We start from the raw sequence: 8,138 nt of genomic DNA on the forward strand, positions 1-8,138 counted from the left end.
AAACCATAGTAACAAGAGAGGAAGTGAAATCCAGCTCTTTCTCAAATGGAAATATAAGACAATCACTCTCTCTCATTAAAATTTCAATTTGGTAAAGTACTAGATTTCGAATTCATAACCAAGAAAAAATTCATTGGAAAACGAAGGCCGAGAATGGTCTAGTTCTCGAATCGAATACTTATCTATTCCACACTAAATAGTTATCGAAGGTGAGACTCGATAAAACGTTTTCCAATCATTTTCGAATTGTTAACCAAGCCCAATGTTTATTGTGTTGTTGTCATAAAAAGCTAATGTATGTATGTAGACTATATTCCCGGGCTATATTTAAAACCAAAAATTAAATTATACATAATATATATTATATAAACTTTACCACAATCTTTGTAAGAATTGTCACATAAATCATTATGCATCGCCATATGTATGTATGTAGATATGTATACGTTATCATGCATCCTGGTGAAAAAAAAAAATTATCAAAAAAAAAAATTATTATCAATTGGTAAAAAATAACCAACTTGAAGTTAGCTTTTTTGCGGGATTCCTATAAAATATATAACTTGTAGTTGGCTACAAGAAAGCTAACTTGAAACTAGTTGATAAGTAATGCAGGATTAATGCAGACGTAATCGGGAGATTGTTTTCTCTAAACAAAAAAATTTACTTTGAATATACTTTCTTTCTGAACTTCAGAAATACATTTACGGTTTGAGGACAAATAAAAGGAAGATCGACATTTTATATTATCATTTTAAAGTTATATCTGACGGAGTTCGAAAATGGGACCACCTACAGCAGAATATGTAAACAAATATGAAAGGTAATAAAATAAAGTAAATAAATAAAAAATTAAACAAAAAAAAAAACTACCCAAAATATTTTGTTCTTCTTACTGATATTTTATGTCCAAAAGTAGTTAGTTAGGAGTTAGTTGACTTGAAATGCAGAGATAACCACCCTTGACTATTTCACGGTCATTGCCATAGAAATATAAAGAAAATTTATAGATAATAGTGACCTTTAGTTCCTTTCTAATCAACTTCAAGTAAACTTTTAGCTAAATACATTTCCTGCAGGGTAGTTTTGTCATTTTAACTGTCAACATCAAAAGCTCATTGTTGCCGCAAACTAAGTACTCGTACATTTATGTATGTAGGTTCGTGTGAAACAAATGGATTCATTCTAGGGATGTGTAAACGGAGTGTTCGAAGTTGAATAGAATATTCGCTCGAAAATAGCGAATTTTTGAAATCGAACTTTGTGGGCCTACAAATTAAAAAAAAAAAAAATCGAATTTCGTTTTTATTTGCAAAAAAAGAGCAGCTCCCAAAATCATACGTTGTCAGTAGTGCACTTTTATTTCGTTCCTTGTTTTGTTTTATACCAAACCGACTTCAATTCGCATACAAAAATTTAAGAGTACTGTTAATTCCTTCAAAATCCAATGTTTAGATTACTATGGGACCACCTCCGAGGTACCATCTTTCCTTTAAAGAAAGAATTATCGAAATAGGTTAACGTGGTCCAAAGTTATGCGGTGACATATAAAAAGAAATTCCGGCGAATTGATAACCTCCTCCCTTTTTGAAGTCGTTAAAAAAGAAATCGTGGAAAATTTGAACAAATCGACGTTCGAGTAAATCGAATATGTTTCTACCACTGAGTATCGAATTTAATAATGGAATGGTTCGAAATTTCAACCACGTACTAACTACCCATCCCTAATTTATTCATATATTGAAAATATTTATCCACTAACTAAAAAAAAATAAAACACAAACAGACCAAAAGGCATTGACATCAGCTTCGTCTGCATATATTCTTCGTCTTCATTGACTGGATTGTTGTCAAAAACTCATTTAAGTGCAGGGACACGAAATCGGATTTGCGAGCGTTTGTGTGTACACAGATTTGGGTACATGAATGAATGCACAAGAAAATCAATGTAGGTATGTACATTGGTACTACAATTGCTGTTGTTGTTGCAGAGATACATATTTTCCGCTACATAATCGGTCATTGTCTGTTGACGCTTTGATTGTCTCCCATTTCATTTGAATGAGCTTTTGAATGTGTTGCTAACACACTTATAGAATTAAGTATGGTGCACATGTTTTTATAAGCGGCTTTTTTGCGGGTAGAACGTCATAAGTCAAAAAAATCCAAAATATGTGATAAACGGCTTAAAGGTTTGCGGTCAGATTTTTGAAAATATTATAAAATTCAATTCGGTAAATTAGTGATATTTTTCTTTAAAACTAACTTATACTTATATCGTCATAAATATTTTATAGAACATATTAAACTAAAAACAAAATGTAGATTACGACGTTCTTCCAGCCAATGAGCGATACCTAATATTGAGCAAAGTATGCAGAAATTACCGCTACCTCTTCTTTTAAATATATCTGTATCGATTACAAGTATCTCACTTGAACAAAATATCGTCGCTTGGCGCGCAATACCTCGTGCACGCCAAATGCAATTCCACGTATGAGAGGCATGGAAAAAAAATTATTTTGGTTACCCTGTCTCAATGCTTCCCTACATCACAAATTTAATAGTGCATATTTGAAGTAGAAGCTCAAATTTAGTAAGTTTAGTTAGGAAACCATTCAAAAGTTTTGAAGAAAATAAGTTTCTTCGGTCTTTTGTGATTTTCGGGCTATCTTATACGCGCCATTGCATTTGGCGGATACGAGATGTTGCGCGCCAAGCGACGATATATATTTAGTCATTTTTAATATGCGAATTCCGTTTTCCGCGAATTTCGCTTTTTTGAGTTATGACACTATTGAAGTAAATGAGCGACATGTATGTTTTTATGTACATATATGTAAGCATATACACGTACATATGTATTTTTTATGCTGCATGCTTAATATGTTACAGAGACTTTGCCGTTGTGAATTAACTTGACTAGATTTTACAAATATTCATGCATAAAAATACATACTTATTTATTTATGTATGAAGTCGGATTTGTCTGTACATAAAAACAAACATGTATACATATTTTAAGTATTGTTATGTGAGCATTACTACTTATAGTAGTGCGATTCATGAAAAGTCGCAAAGTTGAATTTTTGGCGAAATGGCAAAGTTGCGAACCGAATTGTACGCACGAAGCTGAAAAAGAAGAGATTTTTCAATTATATTTCGAAGTAGCCTTCAATGATATAATTTTTCTTGAAGTACATATTCGAGAACAAAAATAAAACATGTGTTTCGCGTCTTTGACTTTGCAATAATTGCCAGCTCAAATAGTATGGCAGTGTCGCAAGAAAGTTGTCATACAAAAGTAATCAGCTGTCTTGCAACAACTTTGCGACGATTCATGAATTCCACTGTACCTCACATTATGGCGTATGTCGCGTCCACCGAATGGCGTTGCAAAAATTTTTGCTGGATTGGTAAAAGAGTTTACAACTGCGCATTAGAGGGCTTTTTTACTATTTTTCTTTATTGCAGAAATCTTTGCTGTTACTTACTCCTATGCTTGTGGGGGAAAATACGATTGATTATGACTTTGAAAATGGATGGCGAGGATGTTGAAGATCTTATTGTAGCATCTTCAGGAAAATGCACTTTGAGATCCTTCAATCCATTTAAGTCGTGGAGGCCAGATGATATATTCAATATAATATGAATATGTTAGAACCAATCGGTGTGGATGAGCATGTTGTGGAGACTTATATCAGATAGTCCTCTTAGATAATGATGTGAACTCATATGCTCCTAGTATGATATTCCTGTTCCTCATCAAAGCTGGACATTTGCAAAGAAAGTGGTCCTGCTAGTTTTCATTTGTGCAGATTCTACAGAAGGTACTGTAGGCGATGCTCAGCTTTCTCGTGTGGGCGCCAGCCTGCCATTGCCCGATAATAATTGCTTCTAGCCTCGCAACGTCAGGTCTGTGTTTTACTAAAAAGTAACCTTGAACCCTCTCTGACTAACTCGGCAGCAGCCTCGCTCCTGGGAATGTTGCGATGACCAGGGACCCAAACTGAATATATATCGAGCTGACTACTTACTGCGTTCAAAAGAGTTCTATGCTCTTTGATGAGTTTCGACCTTGTTGAAGAAGACGCAAAGGCACTAATGGCCGCCTAACTATCTAAAAAAAAATTTAATATTTTAGGCAAAAAATATTTTTTTCTTCATACATTTATATTTACCGGCAAAACTGTTGATTATATAGAAAAACGTTATATGAACATATTAAAGGAATTGTAATTTTTAATTTTTTTAAATTTGTTTGAGCAAAATCAGACTAGTGGTTCTCGAGTTATGTCAAAAAAAGACCACCAAAGGTGACAATTTCCGCTATATGACAGTTATATATATATATCGATTCCTAGACGTAACCCAGCGAAACGCCGGGACACGTATAACTTGTTTTTGACCGGTATAACATTTCCCGTTGGTTTCATCACATCCCGATTTTGACTGTCGCAGAGTGTAATAAATGTTCTATCTCAGTATTTATAGATCGACCAAACCATCCTAATTCAACCTCACCTACTGTGCCGATTATTTGCTGATTAGCCTTAATGTTTGTAAACACTAATTAGCCGACTTTCGACCCAATTGGCAGCCAAAACAAAAAAAAAAAAACATTTTGGGAAATAAATAAGCTGGAATTTATTACGTACTTACTGCCTTATTAATGATATACATTTGCTTTGTTCTAGTTTTTACCTAGCAAATATCAATTCGTTGACATTCAAAGGTATACTATTTATGCTAAGCCAACAACATTAGTTTATGTAATACAAAATTGTTTCCACGAGCCTATTTCCCCGAAACATATGATTAATTCATTAAGGTGCAATTTGCTTATGTCGCATTAAGAAATGATTATACCTATTAGTCTAATCACTTTCACTTAGAACAACATAAAAATAAATGTCCTTGACAATTTGGTAAAAAAATACATTAGAAATAATATATGCACATAGGTTCCTTAAAACATATTTACTTTGAAAATACAGTCTTATACATACATATAGTACGCACATATATACCAAAAAATATACTTTCGATGCCTTTGTTTGGCTTTAGTCTTATAGAAAAGTATTTGCATATCGATGGCTTATATTCAATACTAGGGCTGTGCGACTATTCGATTACTCGAGCAAGTTGGTTAATCAATTATTCGGTTAATCAATTACTCGAGTAATCAAGATTTTGATTACTCAAAACGATGATTAATCGAGTTACTCGAAATATGATTACTCAAAAAAAATAACTTTGCTCGTTAAAAGAGTTTCCTTTGGAAAATGCTTATTTTCTTTTTTACATTCTGTATATGAACAAATTTTTCGTTTACATTTTTGAAAACAGAAACGTTGTTTTCAAAGCATCAAGGAACTTTAACTTCTTTATACATATGTAAAGAGTTGAAATGTTGATTACTCATTTTACTCGAAATGTTGATTAATCATAAAGCAAATTACTCAAATATTTTTGTTTTTGGTTAATCAAAAATCTTGATTACTCGAGTAACTGAACTTTTGAGTAATCATAATTTCCAATTAATCGAATAATTGAGTTATTTACTTTATGATTAATTAAAATTTTGAGTAATCAATTAATCGCACAGCCCTAATAGACATAAATAATAAATAAATATGAAATTTGAGCTTGATTAAAACATTTTCAAAAACTTTAGGGCACAAAAACAAAAACAAATCGATTTAATAGTTTTCCAAATATCTCGAGAACGGGGCGAGGAAAAAATTTGACAAAAATCACACATACACACACCAAAATTCTCTATAAAAAGAAGTATTTTTAAATTTTTTTCTAGAAAAATTTTTCATATACAATTTTTTTGATACAAAATAAGTTTTTGAAAGTATGCCATCTCAAAAAATAGTGAAAAAAATTACAATGGTAGCTCTGAGTATTGCGCAATATTTAAGTATAGTATTATGGGGTGCACTCTCAGGAATGAGAGTTTTATTTTAAAATATTTCACATTTCATAAAATTTTAAGTAGGTTAGTACAAATATAAAAAAATGGGTTAGGCTACTTCCTGACGGCCTGAAATACTTATGTACATATATCCTAAAAATATCCACAAATGTTTCGCACAATATGCCATATATGAAGGTAAAGGATAAAGAGATCTGCCCAGAGATAAAATATCTTTTGTAATAAAAGGCCTAGAAAAATTATTCGGGTGGCATTAGAAAGGTGAATAATATAGGATAGAAAACTTATTAGGATGACACTAGCGGCCGCTGTGGTAGCAACCTATACAGAAATTAGAGAAAATACAGTTTTTTTTTCTAACGGCGGTCGTTGTTCGGCAGACAATGGCAAATCTCCGAGTGTATTGTTGCCTTGAAGAAGCTTTTCAAGAAAACATGTGCCATTCGTAGGCGGCGTGAAATTGTAGGTCTCTAAATCTGTGTTATAATATTAAAATTGGAGAAAAAACTTCGGCGGAACACTTAACAAAAGAGTAAGCGGCTCATATAATACCTATATTTAAACAAATCCATATAAATCCAAGTTGCAATCTTTGTGCAACATTTAAATAAAAATCCACAAACTTTCGTAAAAATTTCGAGCTTTTGAATTTTAAATTGAAGGTTCAAGTGGCTAATACCGTTGAACTTTGATAATTTTTTTGTTAAAGGGTTGCTCATTTTCTTCATATAAAAGAATCGTCGAACATACTTTGTATGGAATAAAATGACTGACATCCTCAACAAAAAAATTGTAAAAATACAACGATAAATGCCGGTTACTTTAAACTTGTACTTTGTTATAGTAGAATCCAATGGGCTACAAAATTGCTTACTCAAAATATTTCAGAAAAATCGAATTAAGAAGCTCGAAACTTTTAGAAGTTTTTTTTTTTAATTTTCCACAAGACTGAAACTTGGACTTATACGGTTTCTGTTACAAAATATATACTATATTTTTATAAACAATTAATTAAAGTAAAAAAAATATTAAGATAAATGGTCAAATCTTGTCAATATATGAGTGTCGTAAAGTTATGAAAAGCACTATTTTTATTTTACTAGCTTCATTTTATGACCTTGGAGAAATTACTGCAAATCGCAAAATGTGAAAAAATACCTGTGACGATGGAATCGTCCTTACTATAGAGCCGATTGCCAATTATTTTTACAGTCAATCATAACTAATAGATTAATGTTAATCTACCACGTTTCATTGCACAGTAGTTGACCAATAGTTAAAACCGGCTCTTTCTATTAGTGTAACCAATGACTCTGAAAGCGGCCCTGTGACGTGTCTCAATTGAATGGAATGTAATTGACTTACAGAAGGAACAATTTCTTGAAATGCACTAGTCGATCGACCACCGAGATCGTGCGATTTAACACGTCTAGATTATATTATCTGGAGTTACGTGAAGTCATTGGTTTATCCAAACAAACCGAGAACTTTGGACATCTTGGAAGACAGCACTGCGGAAAATTGTATTTCTTGAGTACAGAAATCAGGATATTTGTTAAACTGTCCAATTAATTTGATATCGCCACAAAATATTGCAGATTTTTAGGAGCAGCACGTAAATTTATGGTCGAGAAGTTATAACCGTGTCTAGTATATCAGCACGTTTTGTATATGCATTACCCAAGATTATTTCGAAAAATGGAAACTGATCTAGATTAGTCAATGCCCTTTAGAAGTTCTTCCTTAATGCCGGGTCTTATGCGATTCCGAAGGCAACTAAGTATTTTTTCCAAATCCTAAACAGTTACAATAGGGGACTATCAATAGTTTTATGCATATTAGATCCAGATCTTCAATAAACGTCTCTTTCAACTTGGAATAACAAAACCTGACATTAGTGCCTGCAAAAAATTTTTTTGCAGATCGGAGATATTATAAATATATGTATGTATACTCGTTTGAGCTGAATTCGAATAAGTTTCAAGTACCCATCATCATTTTCCCTAATTTTCAAACAACAAGAACTTCGAACCATTTTAATATCTTAGTCTACTCCATTTCCCTATGTCGTTCTCTTTGTTCCTTCACTTACCGCCAATGTTTGTTCCAACGTGAATTTCTCAGCGATAAGTACGTCCTTTTCGCGCGATAGCCTATCCTTCGTTTGACGTTCTAGACGAGCTGCATCCTATAC

Source organism: Rhagoletis pomonella, unplaced genomic scaffold (assembly GCF_013731165.1).
Source record: "Rhagoletis pomonella isolate Grant_MI unplaced genomic scaffold, Rhpom_1.0 Rhpom_scaffold_00006, whole genome shotgun sequence".
Taxonomy (NCBI): Eukaryota; Metazoa; Arthropoda; class Insecta; order Diptera; family Tephritidae; genus Rhagoletis; species Rhagoletis pomonella.